General features: G+C 46.0%; 1 protein-coding gene across 1 annotated transcript in view; it reads right to left on the bottom strand.

The window, feature by feature from the left end:
- Positions 1 to 2,753: 2,753 nt before the first annotated feature.
- LOC138520550 (E3 ubiquitin-protein ligase TRIM39-like) overlaps positions 2,754 to 22,436 on the bottom strand; it is a 936,034-nt gene continuing 916,351 nt past the window's right edge. Inside the window, exon 9 of the mRNA XM_069632892.1 lies at positions 2,754 to 3,199. The gene's annotated coding sequence lies outside the window, so the exon portion shown is untranslated. The remainder of the gene's footprint in view (positions 3,200 to 22,436) is intronic.

Here is a 22,436-nt window from a genome sequence, read left to right as displayed (position 1 = left end):
GGACAACCCTTTCCTTTCCCCACAGGGATAAAAGGTGGAGCAGGAGAAAGCAATATGAGAAAGGCGAGCTTAGAGGGGCTCTGTGTCCTGAATACATCCCACTTCATTATTGTGCACTGACCATAAGCAGTAAGGGATGGGGATAATGATTCAGCGAGATCTAGAGACATACCTTCCTTTGGGTCTCAATCTTGGGACGGGACCCCCTGAAGTTCACCTAACACAGCCTTGGGGATACTGCCAGAGATGTCCAGGAATACTCTATCTGGAGTGTAATAGATGGCATATTTTGGTTTGCAAAGGTGGTCTATGCCAGAAAAAACAACCGTTGCAGAAGGATTGGCAAGAAAGCATGCTTGTCCGTGATAGGACCTAAGGTAATTGATACTGGTCAGCAACAGGGTGTGGGACTGGAGTGTTGAAAATACCCACTGTATTAATCATAGTAGATGGCAGAGGGACAACAGGAAAACAATCGGATCATTAGGCAGACTTACTATCCCGTATCTACCATACATGCAATGGTTTGCCCTTCAATAGTACACTTTACATAGGGACTTTCCCGATCTACATTTATCAATGGATTCATGATGAGGGTTTCTCTTGGGCTGTCCAGGTTCTGATCCTCATCTGGGGCTGCAGGTCATACCTTGCTCGGGGTAAATCATGGCACATTCGAGTTAGGGAATCGGGTGGATTTATGAGTAGGGGATGGAAAGTTCCTTTGGAGCCTATTGTTAAGGCACTCATTTTTCCAGTGACACTCCTGCTTACAATAATTACAGGCTCTGAGGCTCACAAATCCGCTACTCTGGGGATCCTGTCCAACGCCTTGTCCTCTCCCTCTGATGCTTATTCCCCACACCCTCTGGGCAGCCCATTTCCATTGTTAGGGCCTGGAAAGGGATGGATCCCCTGCTCTACGCACTCCCAGGTAAACAAGCAGCAGGTGCATCACATCTCACTCACCCCTTACCATCCAATCCTACCATGAAAACACTCAGTCCTGCTCCCATGCACGTCCAACTCACAGAACCTCAACCACAGCCCTCATCACCACCCACATACCACCTCCAAAACACACATGCAACCTCAGACTCATCAATGCTCATTCTGTGGTACCAAATGCAGTAGACATTGCTGGCCTCATCACCACCCAACTTAGATGCACATTTTATCACAGAGACATGGTTCACCCCCACCTCCTCACACATCCAGGATATATACTACTCCCGACAGCTCATGCAACTCAACAGTGCTACAACTGGTAACTAAAAGACTGGTGATTCAAGGCCAACCTGTAAAGTCAATTATAACATTTATTGGAACGCAAAATAATATTTTGACTTGCGAGCGTGTTGCAACCCAGTATGATGTGCAAGATTGTGCATACTTGCCTCTGGCAGCTACTAAACACCCTCTTGATCTCTCCCAAAAACCAGGACGGAGTTCAAAAATATAAAGTACTCTCACGATGGGGGCGGTGACGGAACACCCAATTCCAGGACAGTCCCAACAAAACCTGGGCATCTGGTCACCCTAAGCAAGAGTACTCTTGGGAGGTGGATGAGAGAGAGACTAGGGGAGGGACCTCGCCTCAGTGGACAGGTTCAAGAAGGAGAAGGTGAGAAAGGACTTGAGAAGGTGAGAAAGGACTTGAGAGACAGCGTAAGAGACTCCTACTCAGTGCACAGACTCAAAAGGGAGAAGGGGAGAGAGGGTGAGAGAGGAAAGAGAAAATACATTGCACACTACAGACAGCGTGACACCTGAGAGAGAGGGGGTGGATAGATAGACAGCGAGGGAGCGTGAGACAGAGGGACAGTCTCAGAGAGAAACACAGAGATAGGGAGAGAGAGAGCGGTAAGGAGAGACAAGGATATATATGGAGGGAGAGATGCACACAAAAAGAGCGACACGTGTAGACAGAGACATGGAGAGACGTCAAGAACACACATACAAACACGCGTGTGTGCACAAACACACACACACACACACACTTTCTCTCATAAAAAAAACAACAGCACAAAGCACTGGGGCAGTTTGGTAACAAGAGAATTTCTTGCCATCAGAAGCTCAAGGGTCATGGGAAGTGCCTTATTTCTTGTTTTATTGCAAGGTAACTTGATTAATTGTATGCACTGCCCGGGTTCAACTCTAGTCCTGTAAACTTGAGAAAGTGCTACAGATGCAGGTGTGAGGAGGCTGGTGATAAGCCCAAGTGTGTACCTTGTGAGAGATCAAGTAAAAGTGAGCAATATGTGAGTACCATCTCACCAGAAACGGTGAGAAAGGGGCAGAGGTGAGCCAAGCCTTAATCAGCTTTATAAATTCCTGAAAAAAACACTGCTTTTGACAAGAAACAACCCAAACTCATGTCTGTCTGTATGTATCCAGGTTAGAGGAGTGCTGATCTCTAAGAACTAGAAATCCAATACACACCCACAAACCCCTCCCACACCCAAAAGGAGAATTCTGCCCCTAAACGCCCCCTCCTCTGGTGGCTTCACAAATAAAAAGACTGACAAAAAGGAGGCAGAAAGAGAATTTCCCCATGTAGAAATGACATCACAACTCAAATGTAACTACGCAACATTGAGATAGGATAGCACTGCAGCAACAATACTCACTGTATCATCAGACTCAGAAAGGTGTCGACCATTTTAGACATTGCTTCTTTTACCCCATTCAAAATATGCCCCTGTTTCTGCTTATAGCTTTCAATATTGTATAAAATGTATGAAACCATGTGATCGCTTATGTCCAATCAAAAGAATTTTTATTTATTGCCTCATTTGAATTTCACATATTGACATTAAATATCTAACATAGGAAAGCAGGGCAATATTAATCATTTTAAATAATCGTATATACCAGGATAGAATAATAGTTAGACAATGCTGAATTCGTCATCACCAGCTTCTTGTATACTGCTCAGCAGACCTCTATCTCTCAATTATTCTTATGCTGTATTCATTTCCCCCCAAATAATTCTCTATGAAACGGAAAGTCTGGTCTCCCTGAAGAGGGAACACATGAAGTAAATGTCTTGGAAAATCGATTTGATCAGGACGCCATGTTTTCACTTTGATGGAGAACCTCCACTCGCGGAATGGTAAGGCATGTTCTCCCAGGATGGGGAACCCACCTCTGTCACCATGGACGCCAAGTTTTCTCATCATGGACGGCTTGTTCTCTGCTGAGGAATATTAAAGACAAAATGCACCCATTTTAGGATCAGTGAAGCAGTGGAAAGACAAATGTTGATACTTTCTTACCTACTTTTAGAATATTTCCATTCTAGGTATGCACGTTAAGAAGAGCATTGCCTCAAAAATATAGATGTATGTTTCTTGTGAATGAGGCTAGTCGGTGCTCTAATACTTTGATTATGCACACTATGGAATTGCATTGCAATCCATTCTAGGCAAAATGTATTGCAAATACATTTCCTGCAACATCAGTACATCCAAGATGTTATAAGATACTTCGATAACCAGATCTCATTGGCCACCTGGATAACGAAGATGACGTCCCTAGCTTCTTTGGAACGATGAACATACAGATATCCAGAGCAGGAACTGTGGACCAGTGAGGGAGGATCACCTGGATGGGGGGGATCGTTGGGGAGTGGGAAACTGATGGGTGAGACGTGGTATCCCCCTTCATTTAACACCTTTTCCACATCCTCTCACGAAGGACATTCCAAACCCCTGCACCCCCCCCACTTTCACCACGAACACTCTCGCACAACATAACGGACAACAGACTAACACAAGAGCTGTTTACCTGACATGTCCCAATACCAGGGCAGGCAAAGTCAGGAAATTGATCAAAATCACACACACCTGACGGCCCTTTCCCGTCCCCACAGGGATAAAAGGTGGAGCCAGAGAGCACAGTATGAGAGAGGCAAAAATGGCAGACAGCGCATCGACACGGCTACAACATGTCGGTTCAAAAGAAAGAGAAAAGCAGCGGGAGGCGAGAGGGTGTCGAGGAGAGAAGTGATCTTGCCCTTTTCGTCCCAGACACACAGAACCTTTTTGGAGGAGAATTTGAGACCGCAAACAATAGTCAAAGTGTCCTGCTGCAGATGCCAACGGTACACGGGGCGAGCCTATGCAGATAAGGCAGAGCCGAGGAGACTCCTGTGCCTGTGGTACCAGCCTTGACTCCAAAGAAGCTAAAAGCCCAGCGATTAAGCACAATCAGTGGACGAGCCCCATATTGAGAAACTACAGAAACCAGAAGGTCATAGGAAGGCCACCAAAAGGAAGCCAAGTAATCATATGTGAGGGTTGAGCAAAAGCCCTGTAAAATCGAAGACTTGGATCCACAAGTTGGCTAAAAGTAGGGGAAGTGAATCCCACTGGGTGAATAAAAGAAAGGGACGTGAATCCCGTGAGCATTTGAACTGTAACAGAGTGATACAATACAAAGGGGTCAGCCCAGAAGAGGGGGACCCAGAGGTGAAACCTTCACCCGTATCGAGTTTTGGAAACAAACTTTAATTTGAGAAAGGAACATTTTGGTTTTATTGTTTGAACACTTCAGACCCAAAGGCAAGAGACTTTCTAAGGAAACGAGACTTGGCCATCAACATCTTGAGAACTGCCCTTGGAACTGCTGTCTCGTGCTGGTGAGGCCTGAGACTGTGCTGTGCTCCAAGCTCCCACCTTAACCCTGTGCTAGAAACGTGGGGAAGGGAGACCCAAGCTATCGCAGGCCGATTTATTATTTTGAGAACACTTCTTTCTTTTCTTGAAGACTATCCCACACCCCTTTTTGTCGTAGTTGTAAGGTTTGGCAATAGGTTTCTTAGTATAGGCCTTTTTATTTGACATGACATCACTGGTACTGCCTTATTTTTAGTTGATGGTCGACGTCTGTCCACATCTAAGATTGAGGTTTAGATTAGGAGTTTTTCCAACCAGCATACCATTTTCATTGTTCAATAAACACCCTTGAACTGTGCTCACTTGTTTCAGTCTTACTTTTGGTCACCATGAGTTTCTCACATATGGTGTCAGTAGTGGGATCCGGCTCAATTGAAACAAATTGGGGAACCCTACAATTTCAAAAGCTTAGTCAGAGAGCCTCCAGCCCATCCATTGCCACCAAGGAATCAATAGGGTTTGATATCTGTAGCAGTAGGGAAGCTACCATTCCCCCAGGGAAAAGAGGAATGATTTCTAAGGATTTAGTTTCGATTCCCCCTCCGGGATGTTATATACGGTTTGGCCCCGAAATCTCGCTTAGCATGTACGTTTGGGATAGACGTTTTAGCAGGCATTATTGATCCTGACTTCCGCTGAGATGTGAAGGTTCTATTACAGAATCATGGCGAAGTCCCTTTTGAGGTGGGGAGACCAAATTGCCCAGGGAATTTTAGAGAGAGCTCTGTTCCCTCAATTCCAAGAAAGTGAACCAGATGAAACAGACAGTTAACGTATACTTTGAAGAAGCCGATAAATCCCCTAACATTGAAGAAAGGAAAGTAGAGGAACCCACCATCTACCCCGACCTAGCCTTTGCGCAGTGAAATGATCCCGCTCTCGCTGAAGCTTTTTTGCAAGCTATTCCAGAAGACGGAGGCCTAGAGAAGGGAAGTCCCTTTTACTTCATGAAACTAGGGTTACTTTAGAGGAAGAAAACCTCACCTGAAGGGTTAACAAAAACTCACTGGCAATACCTAAAAGTCACCAAAAGTTCATGCTAGAGATTGCACATTTCCATCCCACTGGAGGACATTTGGTGCAAACTAAAACCCAGGCGCATATTAGTGGAAAGTTTTATTGGCCAGGCCTTCATGCTGACATCAAAACCTTCATACAAACATGTGAGATATGTCAAAAGACCAACCTGCATATTCCATTACCTGCGCCTTTGAACCCGTTGCCAATTATAGAAGTCTCCTTCTCACGAATTGGCATGGACATAATAGGACCTCTGGAAACATCTAAGCTGGGGACCAAGTATGTCGTAGTGATCGTGGAGTATGCTACTTGATACCCTGAGGCCTTCCCAATGCGAAATAATACCGCTTAGCAGATCTAACATCTTCTACCGTACTTCTCTAGGGTTGGTTTTCCTAAGGAAATACTAACAGATCAAGGTTCAAATTATATGAGTAAGCTTATGGCTGAAGTCAAAGAGCTACTCTACATTGCCACCTTGCGAATTTCTGTGTACCATCCCCAAACCGATGGTCTGGTAGAAATATTCAATAAGACCTTAAAGCTCATTCTACGGAAACTGGTAGACAAAGATGGGAAGGACTGGGACCAAATGATCCCATGGGCACTATTTGCAGCGAGGAAAACCCCCCAGGCATCCACAGGTTTCTCTCACTTTGAGCTACTCTATGGAAGAGAACCACGAGATGTCTTAGACATGCACTGGGAAACCTGGGAAGAAAGCGAGGAAGCTCCCATTCCAATATCCCAAACTGCCGCTAGAATGCGAGAACACATGAAACTAGTCAGGGACTTAGTGCGTACCCACTTGGGCAGGGCCCAGAACCAGCAAAAGGCCAGTTAAGATAAAAAGGTAAATTTACAATCTTTATTCAATCGGACAGAAAGTACTAGTCTTTTTACCCACGTCTGAAAACAAACTGGTATCCAAGTGGCACGCACCCTATGAGATAATAGAAAGAACAGGAACGTGCATGTATAAAATAGCCCAACCGGACCGAAAACAGAAAGTCCACATATCATGTTAACCTTCTAAAAGAGTGGAAAGAAAACCCATCAGCCACCAATGCCAAAGTTCTAGCTTGCCTGGTTCCCGAGGACATAGATAACTTTGATTTAATTTCACCTGAGTTATCTAACCACTAACGAGAAGATCTGAAGGACGAGATAGTTTCCTTCCCTGACGTAGTTTCGGAAAAACCAGGAAGAGTAAAAGGTACCCATCATTATATTCGAACACCTAAAGGCAAAGTAGTTCACCTAAAAATTTTTTCGCCTATCAGAGGCATGAAAGCATGTAGTGATTGAGCAAGTCAACAAAATGTTGAAGGGTAATATCATTGAACCTTCCTCAAGCCCATGGTCCTCTCCTATCGTGTTAGTTACAAAACCCGACCGATCTTGGAGATTCTGCATTGACTTTCGTCAAGTCAATGCCATACCAGACTTTAATGCCTATCCCATGCCACGTATAGATGACCCAATTGATAGATACGTGGCTGTCCCTAGTTTATCAGCCCAAGACTTAAAAAAAAGGGTACTGGCAAGTCCACGTATATGGGACAGATAGGGAAAAAACTGCATTTTTAACACCCCTAGGGTTATTCCAGTTTAAGGTCCTTCCTTTTGGCCTACACAGTGCACCAGCTATGTTCCAATGTCTTATGGATAACGTCATACAACCCTATTAGGACTTTGCGGGGCTTACATTGACAATATCGTCATTTATAGGAAGACCTGGGAAAACCATCTTTTCCATCTTTATACTATCATGAAAGTCCTTTGAAATGCTGGTTTAACTGGAAATCCAGCCAAATGTATGCTAGCCCAATCAGCCATAAAATATCTTGGCTTCGTCGTAGGCAATGGAACTGTACAGCCCCAACATGAAAAAGTAAAAGCCGTTTTGGATACTCCAACTCCCAAGACCAAAAGAGATCATAGAGCTTTCCTTGGGTTAATCGGTTATTACTGTAGGTTTATCCCCAACTATTGGGATAAAACGGCACAGTTTCCAGAAACTTAAAAACTCTGAACCCCAGAAACTTCAGTGGAGCGAGGACGACGAGGTATGCTATAACATCTTGAAGCAAACACCATGTCAAAACTAAGGTAGTCGACTTCTCAAAGAGGTTTGTGTTACAGACAGACTTCTCCCTTACAGGATTAAGAGCCGTTCTGTCCCAAGTCTGCGACGGACTGGAACACCCCATACATTATACCAGTCGCAGGTTATTACCACGTTAGAAAAATTACTCTGTGTACTCTATTTCCCAGCACACCAGACTCTCTGGCACCCAGGATGTGTATTGGAACTAGACAGTCTAGCCCACATCCTGAGGCACACACACAAGGCACGCAGTAAGCCTGGGAAAGCTTGGTGTTTCGCAGGAGAATGCATGACCAAATAAGGACTAACCCAGGTTTGCTCGACCTGGGGAAGGCAAAGGGACAAGATGGCCAAAGGACAGAACAAAGGACCTCATGGAATGGCCATTTTGGGGCCAAGCCACTGTCCAGGGCCAAACGCGGTAAACGCGATATGGACCGAAAGAAAGGATTTAAAATATGAGAAAAATAACAGCTGCCACCAGCGCTGTCCAAGGCACATCTGTACTTCTACCAAAAAATACTTAGAGGGTGTCTAGGGCCTTAAGACACGAAAGGAAGACCCCCGCGCACTATACTGTAAGGTACTTTGTGCAGTGGTAAAAATGTTGCAAAGAACTTGAAACAGAGTGAAAGGCTAAGGGAAACAAAGTCTCCCAGTACTGACTGTCATTAAGGGTATGTCAGTTTCCCCATAACAAAGTGAGCGAAAACCCAGCGGAGTGCAGCAGAAGGCTTTGCTCCACTGGCAAAATTCAGGCTAGGATGATCAGACAACAGCAAAAAGTTGGGGGGTTCACAACTGGAAGGAAAATTACACACAAATGGAAAACCTTCCTAACACTCGCGCCTCCCAGACCATGGACAGGGGGAACTAATCCAACCCTGGATGAGCTTCTTGTTCAGGTCGGTTAAACCTTATGGACAACCCATCAGCATTGCTATGTTGAACACCTGGCCTGTGATCACTAGTGAAGTCAAACCTTTGCAGGCTTGCGGACAACCTGAGCAACTTAGGATTCTCTCCCTTCATGTTCATCAGCCACTTTAAGGGCTTATGGTCAGTTTGCACAGTGACGTTGGGCCCAGAGAGGTAGGGCCTCAGCTTCCTTAGGGCCCACACAACAGAGAAACCTTCTTTCTCTACTGTGGACCATCTGAGCTCTCTGTCCTTAAGCTGGCGACTGATAAAACCAATAGGGTGTTCCTTAACCATCTCATCTACTTGTGATAGTACAGCTCCTATCCCAGTGTCAGAGGCATCTGTCTGCACAATAAAAGGTATTTGGTAATCAGGGGCCCTGAGAACAGGGGCCTGGCACAAGGCATCTTTTAAGCCATTGAAGGCCTTCTCACAATCATTTGGAGTTGTGAGAGCAGTCAGAGGGGCAGCTATGGTGCCATAGTCTGCCATAAGGTTTCTGTAATACACTGAGTCCTAAAAAGGCTCTCACTTGGGTTGGTGTAGTGGTGGTAGGCCAGTCTTGTCCTGCTTGTACCTTACTGGGTAGAGGCTGTATCCTCCCTCAACCTACTTCATGTCCAAGGTAGACCACTGAACCTTGACCAATCTGGCACTTGCTGGCCTTTATAGTCAAGTGGGCCTTCTGAACAGCCTGCAACACAATTCTGAGGTGTTTCACATGATCCTCACAGGTGGCACTGAAAACTGCTATATCATCCAGATATGCAAGACAGAATTCATCCAACCCATTAAGGACATGATTCACATTATCTCTGAAAAGTGGCAGGTGCACTCTTCAACCCAAAAGGCATTACCCTGAACTGGTAAAGACCCTCTGGTGTTGTGAAAGCTGTCATCTCCTTGGCATGTTCTTCTAGGGCTATTTGCCAATACTCTGCAGTGAGGTCAAATGTGCTGAGGTACTTGGAAGCACCCAGAGTATCCACCAGCTCATCAGTTCTAGGCAAAGGGTGTGCATCTGTCTTGGTGACAGTATTCAGAGCCCTGTAATCCACACAGACCCTCAGCTCAGAGGTACATGCCTTTGGAACCAAAACCACAGGACTGGACCAAGGACTACTGGAGGGTTCAATCACTCCAAGATCTAACATCTTGTTGACCTCTGTCTTATTTATTTATTTTTTACATTTGTAAAGCGCACTGCAGCCCTAAGGCATAGAGGCGCTGATAAGTGGTACATAAGAAGGCTTGATTAAGGGTTACAAAAAAGCCACCCCAGAGGAGTTCTTAGTCTTGATGTAAGATCTCACCTTACTCGACATTCTGTATCTTCTACTTTTAGTAGGTACACTATCTCCTGTGACAATGTCATGTTTGCACCAAGGTGTCAAACCGGGAGCTTGTGAAATCAAGGGGGAGAACTGCCTCAGCAAACTTCTCACCTCATCTTGTTGAACAGAAGTCAGGTGAGGGGCCACATGGTCACCCTCAATGGAGCTGTCTGAAGGACTGCCTGGAAATGGATCAGGAAGAGGTTCTGACTCTTCCTCCTCTACATTTGAAGCCAACAGCAGTGCAGCTATTTCCACTCTTGGGATGAAAGCCTTCAGCCTATTTACATGGAACACTTTTGGAGCCTAACCAGCCCTTCCAAGGTCCACTAAATAGCTCCTGAAGTGGCTGTTCGGCTGTGGAGGACTTCCTACACGTGTTTCCAGAATAGTGCTTGGTTGACCATGCCCCCTTGACTACCTCATAAAATGCAGCCCCCGCGCGCTCCTGCGCACGTGCTCCTGAAGTGGCTGGGAAGTGGCTGTTCGGCTGTGGAGGACTTCCTACACGTGTTTCCAGAATAGTGCTTGGTACGGCTTACACCCATGGACTTCTACCTAATGGACTACTTATATCTTAATTTAGCAATTTTAAATTAATTATCACTCATCATCAGGTTTTATAGTGTCTAAATATCATATTATATGTACTTTGTTTAGGTTGACCATGCCCCCTTGACTACCTCATAAAAAGCAGCCCCTGTGCGCTCCTGCGCGCGCCCTCCTGAAGTGGCTGGGAAGTGGCTGTTCGCTGCTCGCAGCGGAGCAAGCGGGCAAGCCTGCAGCCACCACCGCCACTACTGCTCCTGGCCCACGTGTGTGGTGTGAGTCTACAATGGAGATATAATCCACACCTCTCTAAGTTCTCCCCCCAAGCATTTCCTTGACCAGCTCTGTGACCAGTCCTAGAATTAGCAAGTGTTAGCCATCACCCTCTTCCTTCTGCCACTAGTGATTACTCAAATACCGAAAATGATCTCAAGACCAAAAAAAACTGCAATACAAGGTAATGTGATTACGGAATATTTTAACAAATTACCAATTGTGTCTCAAGAATTTATTACTGCCACTGGAATAACACAACTCGAAGCTGCCGAGGACCTGGCATGCGCGTTGGCATCTGAAGTGGGCTGCTTAAGCAGCAAATTATTGTCTGATGTATTGTGCAGTAAAGCTCCATTAAAACTAGGCGGTAGTGTTGTAGAAACAACCATGAGGGATATGGTTATTGGTACCCACCTATCAAGTCCAACGGTTGTTGTTCCCAATCCCCTAGCACCAGTATTTATCCCAAGAGTGGCCGCGCCCACCGCAGAAATATGTAATGCCCAATGTACTGACTCGAATGAATATGCTGATCCTAAAAATCAGACTGATGTTTTGATACACAATGAGCCATGTAAAACTGCATCTAGCTCAATTGATATGCCTGATTGTGAGTTGGAAGAACACGACATGGAGTACTTGGGCTATCCAGAACAGGACTGCGAGACTTGTCCTTGGCCTCAAGCCCAGGGATCGTATCTCTCCAGGACTGAAATCTCTGCACTAGCTCCCAGTGGCTGCGAGGATTAAGTTCAAAACCCTCTGCATTGTCCACAAGGCCTTCTGGGGGTCTGGGGCCACAATACCTTCAACTCTCTCTTCCTAGTTACCTTCCCTCCCGAGCTCTTTGCTCATCCGCCTCCAACTCCCTCAGGGTCAGTCGCTTCTCCAAGCAACGAGTTGGTGGCAGATCTCTCTTTTCGGCTGGGGCCTCCCTCTGGAACAGCCTCCCTGCCTCCCTGAAACTTGAGGAGAACCACCTGCAGTTCTGGAAGCACCTGAAAACCCTCCTCTTTGCTTCTGCTTTCTCTCCCCCTCTCCCCTGCTAAAGTCCTGGCTGTTACTGAAACTGCACTGGTTACCTGGCCACCCATCTTATCTCAGGCCCTAGCCTTGCCAGATGCTCGCCTGCACTGCCTCCTTGGCAACCCCTGCACCTGTGGAATGTTTTCAGTATCCCGACAGTCCCCCCACTAGCACTTTTGTTCTGCACTCACCCTGCACTTGCCACCTGCTGGCCGTTTATTTATCTTGTTATTCTATTATCCCATGCACTGCACTTTCCCCCCCCCCCACCTTCCTTTGCACTTGCGCGATCTGAATGACACTTGGCCTCGTAAGATCGTTGTCGGTCTTCCCTCTGTTCCCCCTCCCTTGCCTCGTCGCGCTTTGAAACTCTTGTATATAGGCGCGTTATAAATGCCGCATCATATCATATCATATCATATCATGCCCCCTAAGTGCCATTACTCTCCCCAACGCGCGACCTAAAAACGGAATGTGTTGAGGCTGAGGTAATATCCAGTAGCAATCATGAAATAAAGGTACCTGGCCCCATAACATATGACCCAATAATTCCAGCGATCTACGGCTTTGGGTCTAAGGGGTGGCCTGATACAGGGAAGGCCACAGCCCTCGCCCCGAATGCACACATTGCACTGGGAGAGTCAAATAGCGCAAATGCTATGGACGCTAGCATGAATTCTGATGAGATGTTCGATGCACTAGAACATCTTTTATCCATGTTGCTGGCGAAATGTAATCACTTGGAAAATCAGACTGATGTTTTGATACACAATGAGCCGTGTAAAACTGCATCTAGCTCAATTGATATGCCTGATTGTGAGTTGGAAGAACATGACATTGAGTACTTGGGCTATCCAGAACAGGACTGCGAGACTTGTCCTTGGCCTCAAGCCCAGGGATCGTATCTCTCCAGGACTGAAATCTCTGCACTAGCTCCCAGTGGCTGCGAGGATTAAGTTCAAAACCCTCTGCATCGTCCACAAGGCCTTCTGGGATCTGGGGCCACAATACCTTCAACTCTCTCTTCCTAGTTACCTTCCCTCCCGAGCTCTTCGCTCATCCGCCTCCAACTCCCTCAGGGTCAGTCGCTTCTCCAAGCAATGAGTTGGTGGCAGATCTCTCTCTTCGGCTGGGGCCTCCCCCTGGAACAGCCTCCCTGCCTCCCTGAAACTTGAGGAGAACCACCTGCAGTTCCGGAAGCACCTGAAAACCCTCCTCTTTGCTTCTGCTTTCTCTCCCCCTTTCCCCTGCTTAAGTCCTGGCTGTTACTGAAACTGCACTGCTTACCTGGCCACCCATCTTATCTCGGGCCCTAGCCTTGCCAGATGCACGCCTGCGCTGCCTCCATGGCAACCCCTGCACCTGTGGAATGTTTTCAGTATCCCGACAGTCCCCCCACTAGCACTTTTGTTCTGCACTCACCCTGCACTTGCCACCTGCTGGCCGTTTATTTATCTTGTTATTCTATTATCCCATGCACTGCACTTCCCCCCCCCACCTTCCTTTGCACTTGCGCGATCTGAATGACACTTGGCCTAGTAAGATCGTTGTCGGTCTTCCCTCTGTTCCCCCTCCCTTGCCTCGTCGCGCTTTGAAACACTTGTATATAGGCACGTTATAAATGCCGTATCATATCATATCATATCATGCCCCTAAGTGCCATTACTCTCCCCAACGCGAGACCTAAAATCGGAATGTGTTGAGGCTGAGGTAATATCCAGTAGCAATCATGAAATAAAGGTACCTGGCCCCGTAACATATGACCCAATAATTCCAGCGATCTACGGCTTTGGGTCTAAGGGGTGGCCTGATACAGGGAAGGCCACAGCCCTCGCCCCGAATGGACACATTGCACTGGGAGAGTCAAATAGCGCAAATGCTATGGACGCTAGCATGAATTCTGATGACATGTTCGATGCACTAGAAAATCTTTTATCCATGTTGCTGGCGAAATGTAATCACTTGGAAACTAAGATTGATGTCCAATCGCTGTTGATCCACACAAACATGAGGAAGAATGAGTGCAAAGGGTGTCAAAACAAGGAACAAACTGCCCAAATAATTGAAAAGGAAAAAGTTGCAACTGCTGGAAAGAGCAGTGAACTAGCAAGTGGGCTTCTTGTGCAAAGTGGGGTAAAAGCTGGGAAAAAGAGAGCCCAGTGTATACACCATGCGTTCATGTACAAAAAAAGAATAGTGAACAGAAAGAAACAAAAAATCCTAAAAGTAACGCAAGAGCTAATCGCAACTCCGGTCCAAGCGGCAAATAACTCCCAAAAAGTGACCTCACAAAAGCCTAACCCTGCAGTAGGAATGACATGGGATGAGATCATTGAGGTCCCAGCTTCATTAGCTGTGAAGGAGAGAACTATTGTGAAGAAGCCAGCAACTGTAGCAAGTAATTCACAAAGGTGCAAACGACACTTCCGGAGGAATGGGTGACGGGTAATTCTGCTACTGATGTCCCTAGAAACAGTGCCCCTGTAAAACAAATCCGAATCAGAGGATGCCAGTATTACCAATCACCCAAGTCCATCAGGAAAGGCCTATTGCTCCGCTAAATCGGGCGGCAGTCCTATGCAGTTTCCAATCCATTGTCCCGTTGAGAGTTATTACAACAAATGACATAAGATTAGTAGATCAGCTTGAAATTATGAACCGATACATTACCAATGTGTGTTGTGAAGCTGAGTCCACTTTGGCATACATCATGGGGAATGAGAAGGATTTATTGCGACTGGGTTACTCCACCCAAAGAGTTGAGATACCACTGACTAAACACTGCAATGAAGCATTAACTGAAGGACAGAATACACATGGTGGCCGCACAGCGGCCGCAAACAAGGTTCCCATTAGTAAAAACAACAACATAAATAAGGAGTGTCCAAGCTCCCGCACAAACCCTCCCAATGTTGAGGAGCGGTCTAGTGCAAGCGATGTACCTCTCAATGCGCCACATAAAGGAATGTGCAATACAAACAACATTCCAGAAGGCTACTGGCAATGGTACAACATTCCAGAAGGCTACTGGCAATGGCTACAACATTCCAGAAGGCTACTGGCAATGGTACAACATTCCAGAAGGCTACTGGCAATGCTCCAACATTCCAGAAGGCTACTGGCAATGGTACAACATTCCAGAAGGCTACTGGCAATGGTGTAACATTCCAGAAGGCTACTGGCAATGCTACAACATTCCAGAAGGCTACTGGCAATGGCTACCCCTGACCTTTAAAAAACACTTCATAGAAACACGACAATGACAATGACCAAACTCACTTTGTCTACTATACTCGTGGAACACTAGAGGGCATACACATGTGTGTGTAGATGATGGCCTAATATCCAATATGTCCATCTTCAGTGTGGTAGCGCTCCAAGAAACGTGGCTAACCGCTGAAGTACAGTTAGACGACAGAGGCACTGTACACCAAATGGCCACCAAAGGTCCCTTTGGTAGACAGAAAGGAGGGCTACTAGTATCTGTTTCCTCCCCCTGGACGATTGTAAAACTAGCAATGTCTACGCAGAATGTGCTGGTAACAAAACTCTCCTATTCTAATACCAAAATTGTGGTCATTAACGTGTTTGACCCTCCAAATATGGTAATGACTAAAGCTAATACGCTCTGTGTCGACCTGGTGCTAAAGGCTTATAACCAGCGCTAGCCCATATGGCTAATGGGTGACCTGAACGCTACAATTGGTGGTTTGGACACCAATGATGCGTAGCCAGGCCATTCGCGACGATCTGACCCAAGTAAGATAACCTATAACAGACAAGGTATTCGGTGGCATAAGCTATTACATTCACATAAATTAGTTAAACTTAATGGCCACACATCTAGTGATGCAGATAACGCCTTCACTAGAGTTGAGGGGAAGCGGCTGCAACACTAGATTACGTTTGTGCAAACTTCATGGGCCTAGGTCACATAAGAGACATGGGAATAGTCGCTAGAGTGGAGAGCGACCACCTGCCGTTATGTCTCCTCTTGGTGAATCCCATGCAAACAGAAGAAGCCCCTGTGTATGATGCCAATGGAAGGGTTTACACAAGTGAGGGAAAAAAACGTATTCTCTGGCACCAACACAATGTCGAAAAAGCCTCATAAGTAGTGACGCGTTTACTACCAGAATTCATACGGGAAGGTCAGCTGCGAATTAATAGCAACACCTCGCTGATCCCTATCTACTCCGAATTCATGTGTAAGATTCAATCTATTGTGGCAGAAGTAAGAACATACAAAACAGTAGGTGAACGTTCGAATATTGTCTTGCCAATACGTGCGGGGAATGACAAAAAAATAAATGAAGCAAAAAAGGTCCTACGCGCCACCATAAAAAGTATATTAAGGCCAAATGACCTTCGGCTGTCTGAATTTGAAGTTGCATGTACCGTTAAAATTTTAAAACAAAACCATAAACGATGGTTAAAAAAACACAAAAGCGATAATGAGATTAAATTATGGCAAAATATTGCGAGAGAAGCATTATTAAACACAACAAAGGGATATGGCAATTGCTGAGCAAAAACAGAAAACGTGACCTGACTGTTAATTGCATCACAGAAGAAATGTGGGGACAATACATTAAAGAAACTCTAGGAAGAGTCGGGTCGCCTGGGCATATCCTTCCAATTCCAAATGTGATCTGGGACTGTAAGGCTACAGCTTTAGACATCATAGTGATAATCGAAAGTCTACAAAACTCACGCGCTGCAGGTCTGGATGGGATATGTAACCTAGTCCTCAAAACGCAACCAGAATTATGGGCTGCAGCTCTACTCCTCTTATTCAAACAAATTGGTACTACTGGGGTGATCCCACCCTCGTGGAAAACAAGTAACATTCTCACTGTCCACATGAAGGGGGCGTGGGATAAACCAGCACATTTTAGACTACTAGCAATTCTGGACATCCCGTCTAAGATCTTCACAAGAGTACTGTTAAAAGAACTCAACACATGGATTACGGAAAACAACATCCTCCCAATCAATCAAATTGGTTTTAGGGATAAATCAAACACCATCCATAACCTGGTGATACTAACAACAGGAGTAGAAGACGCATGGCATAAAAGGAATCTGGACGTCTATTGCGCGTATATCCATTTTCCCGCTGCCTTTGACAGGGTAATGCATAAACTGCATTCTTGGGGCATTCCATTGGGTCGATTGCGCATGCTGATGTTGTTACATACTGACACAGCAGTAAGAATTAGACTAAACGCAGCAGGCAGACTCTCCGATTTCAAGGAAACAAGATGTGGTGTCAAACAAGGGTGCATGATTGCCGCTATTCTCTTTAACCTGTATTTGGCCGACATGAAAGCAGCCTTTTCTATCCCCGAAGCTAATCCAGTGAAAGTTAAAAATGTACTAATCGGGTGGTTGGCATATGCTGATGACCTGCTGCTGTTTGATTACACGCCAGCAGGACTGCAGCACATGCTTAATTCACTAGTGAGCTACTCTGGGGAGAATGGACTAACTATTAATGTGGAAAAAAGCAAAATAATGGTCTTCTCGCGTAAACGCCGCCCGAGAATATATATAAATGGAATTTGGCTGACAAAATGATCGCACAGGTGTCCAGATACAAGTACCTTGGTATCATCATTGATGAAAAGTTAACATGGGAGCAACAATGGAAAGCTCTCGAAACCAGATGTCTTGTTCTGACCAACACTTTGAGTATCTTTATCGGGAGAAACAATGGCTACTCAGCTGCTGCGGCAATCACCATATACATGGCAAAAATACTATCAGTCCTCATGTATGCAGTTGAAATTTGGGGCCACAAATTTGTCACTCGCCTTGTGAGGTTAGAAGCTAAGATACTAAGAAAACAGTTTCGATTGCCAAATTGTGTGAGTGTGGAATATTTGTACCTGGAGTATAACATCATGGGGATACGATATGCATATATGAGTCAATGTGTCATGTCATATGGAAAGATATGCAAACTGGAGACGGACACAATCATTGTCCCGTATGTGAATGCTCTTTTGAGTCTCGATGGAGCTGTGCCTGGTGGTACTATGGGCTCCATGGACAATATGCACATGTGGCAGGGTAGTGATCCAACATGGACCACACCACAACTGAAAGATGGGTGAGCCTGGCCTCATTGGCACACAGTGGTAGTTATTGTGAAGAGAGATTAACTCGAACGATGCCCCCCCCAGGTACATAAAGGCTTACCCCAGCACTAGAACATTCCGCACTTACTAGCTGCTTAAATTCAATGCATCTGAAGTATTGGAGATGAAAGGAAAGAGATTGAGATTAACTCAAGCACAGAGGAACTGTCGGCTATGCGGAAATAATGTAACTGAATCCCTCCACCATGTAATAATGAATTGTGAAAGTCTAGTGAATTTGCGATCGAAGTATTTTAAATCATATGACAACTCTATTGATGTGCTTAACAACAATGAGTTGTGGATGAATTTTATGAGAGGAAATGAGACTAACCTGATATACTTTATAGTACTGTTCTATTTTAAAATTGTTGACATTTTTAAATGTATTGGAGAATGTATTTTAACATGTTATGTACCTTTTTAACACTTGGACAAGCAAAGCTTGTATGTTAATGATGTATGTATTGTGTTATACATTTATATCTAATAAATTAAAATTGAAATAGTTAACCTCACCCAGTGACTCCGCCACAGTGTAAGGGCCTGACCATGTGTCCTGCAAATCTCTAGGCCTTATAGGATTCATGATTAGGACTTGCTAACCAGGTGTAAAGTTGATGAGGGAAGCCTTCTGGTCAGACCAATTTTTCACCAGAGCTTGTCATGCCTTCAACCTCTCACTAGCCAGACCCATCAGGAGTACCATTCTTTTTCTGAGTCCTAGCACATAGTGCACTATGTTGGTAGTGATAGAGGGAGTATGCATCTCCCACCCCTCCTTGACTATTGTTAAGGGTCCCCTTACAGGGAGACCAAAAAGAAGCTGGAAGGGGCTGAAACCACACCCTCCTGAGGTACCTCTCTGTAGGCAAACAACACGCATGGTAATAGAAGATCCCATGTTCTTCTTTGGGGTTCTTCCAGAGCCCCCATCATGCTTTTCATAGTTCTATTAAACCTCTCAACTAGACCATTGGTTTGGGGGTGATGGGCTGAGAAAGATGTGTAAGTAACCCCAAACTCCTTCCACATGGCCTGCATATACTTTGACATAAGGTTTCTGCCCCTATCAGACACAACTTCTTTAGGGAAGCCAACCCTAGAAAATATGCCAAGTAAAGCTTTTGCAACTGACTTGGCAGTCACAGTCTTCATTGGGATGGCCTCAGGATATCTGGTGGCATGGTCGACCAGCCCCAGGATAAACCTATTGCCTGAGGATGTTTGTGGGTCACGGGGACCAACAATGTCAATCCCTACCCTTTCAAATGGTACCCCCACAACTGTGAGTGGTACCAAAGGAGGTTGGATTGCTGTGTCACTTTTCCCAGATAACTGGCATGTGGTATTAGCATCAGAGCTGGCAGAGGAAACTTTACATCATCCCTGTCATCATGGACAAGTGCAGCGATAGAACTGTCGGTTCTGTCAGTGAGAGCAGCTCCACCACATTCTGCACTGTCATCTGTGGTAATGGCATTGAGGTGCAACTCTTGCCACTCCATGATCCTTTGGATCATTTCAATCTTTGTACCTTGAGCAGGCAAGCCTCTCTCAGTGCATAGCATTCTCAATGTTTCTAACCTAGAAGCATTTAAGGTTATGTGGTAACTGTTTCCATATTATAAGATAGGTCATTTAGCTTTTACAGTATTTTACTACTAAGGTCACTATATGTCCTGGGTAAGTGTAATCTGAGCACCTTTACCAGTATGCAACACTGGGTACCTTCGATCCTATCCCACCGCTGTACACCAATTTGTTAAGATTTATTCTGGAACTCTGGCCTGGTGGGCAGAGGTTCAGAAGGCCAGCCTAGTTTCTTGGAACAGGGTAACCTTCTGGACAAGTCAGACCAATCAAGGTAGCATTGGCAGCGGTCAAGACTAGGTCTCAGGAGGGGTGATGGTGATCAAAAGCCCACAATGAGCACACACAGTGAAGGACACTACAAATTACTCTTAGTCAGGTATATATAAAAAAATGCATATACATTTATTAAAGGCCTTTTAAATCAAACACAAGTAAAGATCAACAGTAATACTTAAACCAAAACCACACTACTATAGAACATATATACAGAACCAAAGGCCTAAAGGAATGGCACACAGTAAGGGGTCTCTTGCAGGGGCTGTAGCAGCTCAGGAAGGCAGGTGAGGCAGTGATGAATAAGTTCCCACTATTCGAGGAGGGTCTCCCCAAGAGGGCAGAACAGACTCCAAGATAAAGGTGAGTAGCCCTCACCGGACACTCATGCGTATAAATTGATGGATGCGCCAGGGGCCATAGTAAGGGTTGCAATTACTCACCGATCCAAGGCGCACTCCGGACCAAACTTCAGCAGTCGAGTCCACTTCAGTTGCGGGTTCAAATGCTGCAAAAGAGCGGCTCTGCAGCTTGTAGCGGCTGAGTACCAGGGATGATTCCGTGGCGGGACAGTGGCGATTTCTCCCCTCCTGGTGAAGGGATCAACTCGATTTCACTGCAGCTCGTCTCAGGGCATAGGGGGGGGGGGGCACAGCAGCAGCGCATCCACAACGTTCGTACGCACAGCTGGGTGACACGGTGACTGCGTGTACTCGGGTTCAGGCGTACTCTCCTAATTCCAGACCTAGGGTGCCTAGGTGTATGAAACTCAGCAGGATAGTGCCTTGGACCCAGTACTTAGGATCTCAAAAGTCTCAAGAGTTAACTCGAGATGGTGGTGGTTCCAGAGCAAAGGTCCTGCGCAAGCTGGTCAGTTCACTGGTTGGCCCAGGAATAACTTCCGAAAAGGCTCACTTGAAGGTTAAGGTTGAGGTGCCGTGAATAGTTCGTCCCACTATTCAAATGGGGCGAAGCGGCTTTGCAGACCTTCTAGTTCAATCAGAAGCAGGGGGGTCCTGCGGGACAACAGCGGGCGCAGGGTGCCAAACCTTCCAGCGGGTCACCAGCGGTTCCTTGACTCGGCTTCTTAGTTTCAGGATGCTTGGATCCTATCCTAGGTTCAGTGACAACTCAAGAGATCGGCCTGGTATGGGTGTTTGGGCCCCTCTCTTATACAGAATCTCCTTTGCGCCAAAGCGAGGAGGACCCAATGAGAGACCTGCTCACATATAGCCATGCCAGACGTGGACCAATCACGGACCACGGTGGTCCCAGTCATTCCCAGCCAGTGCCTTAAGTGGCACTACAAATCAAGCTGGGGCCCATCGAGGGGGCGTGGCCTAACAACGGGGGTCTTGATGGCCCGTTAGGCCATGCCCCCTTGACGAGCCCCGGCTCAATGGGCTACTGGCACCCCTGCCAGGCAGCCTTTTGTAGAGATTAGCACCCTCTCCCCTATGGGGGAGAGGGTGCTGATCTCTGCATTTATTTTGTATAGGCTTGCCTGGCAGGGGACAGCGCCTCGCCTATTCAGCCTTAATGGTGGTGCTGCGCCTCGCCAGCTGGGGAGGGGCAGCGTCACCATTAAGGCTGAAAGGGTGAGGCCACTGGAAGCAGAGGCCTTTTTCCTAAAGACTGAAACTCCCGCGAATCTGCGGGAGCTTCAGTATTTAGAAAGCAAATCCTCTGCTTCCAGCGGCCTCACGTTTCTCCATAATGGTGGCGCCGGCCCACGTGCATCACTTGATTAAAGGGATGCCTCGCAGGTGCTGCGCCACCATTGTGGCTGAAAGGCATTTTTTTCTGAAGCCTGAAGCTCTCGCACATGTGGTCACCCTGTGAGTTCACTCTTATTTGGATGGAAGTGTTAGAGTGCAGGGCAATGATGGGTGCCAATAGATGATCTGGGCATTGCCAGGAACGTAGTTTTGCCCATAATTTGCTGCGGTTGATGGTGTCAAATGCTTGTCGAAGGTCAACAAATGCAAAGAAGATTCTTTTTTTCGCTTCCATTGCTGACAACTTTAGAAATGACAAGATTGTGAGATTCACATCGGGACCTACATGTTTCGTAAAGCCTGTTTGACGGCAGTCGAATTTACCAGCTAAAAGTGCCCAATTCACCAACTGTTGGCGCAAGAAGGAGCCAAAGATTTTCCTGATGGTATCGAGAAGGGCAATCGGGCGATAATTCGCAGGATCAGCCCGACTGCCCTTCTTATATATAGGGACTACAATTGCAAGAGGAAGGAAGCTTCCTACTATTTGTAATCTGGAGAAACAGCTCGTGGATGAATTTGGTCCAGTGTACTCTTTGCTTTTTGAGCATCAGATTTGAAATTTGATCTGGTCCAGCAGCTCTCGAATTCTTCAGCTTAACGATTGCACATTCAAGCTCTTTACAGGAAGGTTTAATGTCCCAAATGGCGGATGTCACATCAGACGGCGTGGATTCTTCGCACGCAGGTTTTTCATAAATTGAAGTAAAATATTCTTGCCATTGGTTACT

The sequence above is a fragment of the Ambystoma mexicanum genome, chromosome 13 (genome assembly GCF_040938575.1).
Source record: "Ambystoma mexicanum isolate Mex_15411 chromosome 13, UKY_AmexF1_1, whole genome shotgun sequence".
In the NCBI taxonomy this organism is placed as follows: domain Eukaryota; kingdom Metazoa; phylum Chordata; class Amphibia; order Caudata; family Ambystomatidae; genus Ambystoma; species Ambystoma mexicanum.
This window is presented reverse-complemented; position numbering and strand designations above follow the sequence as displayed.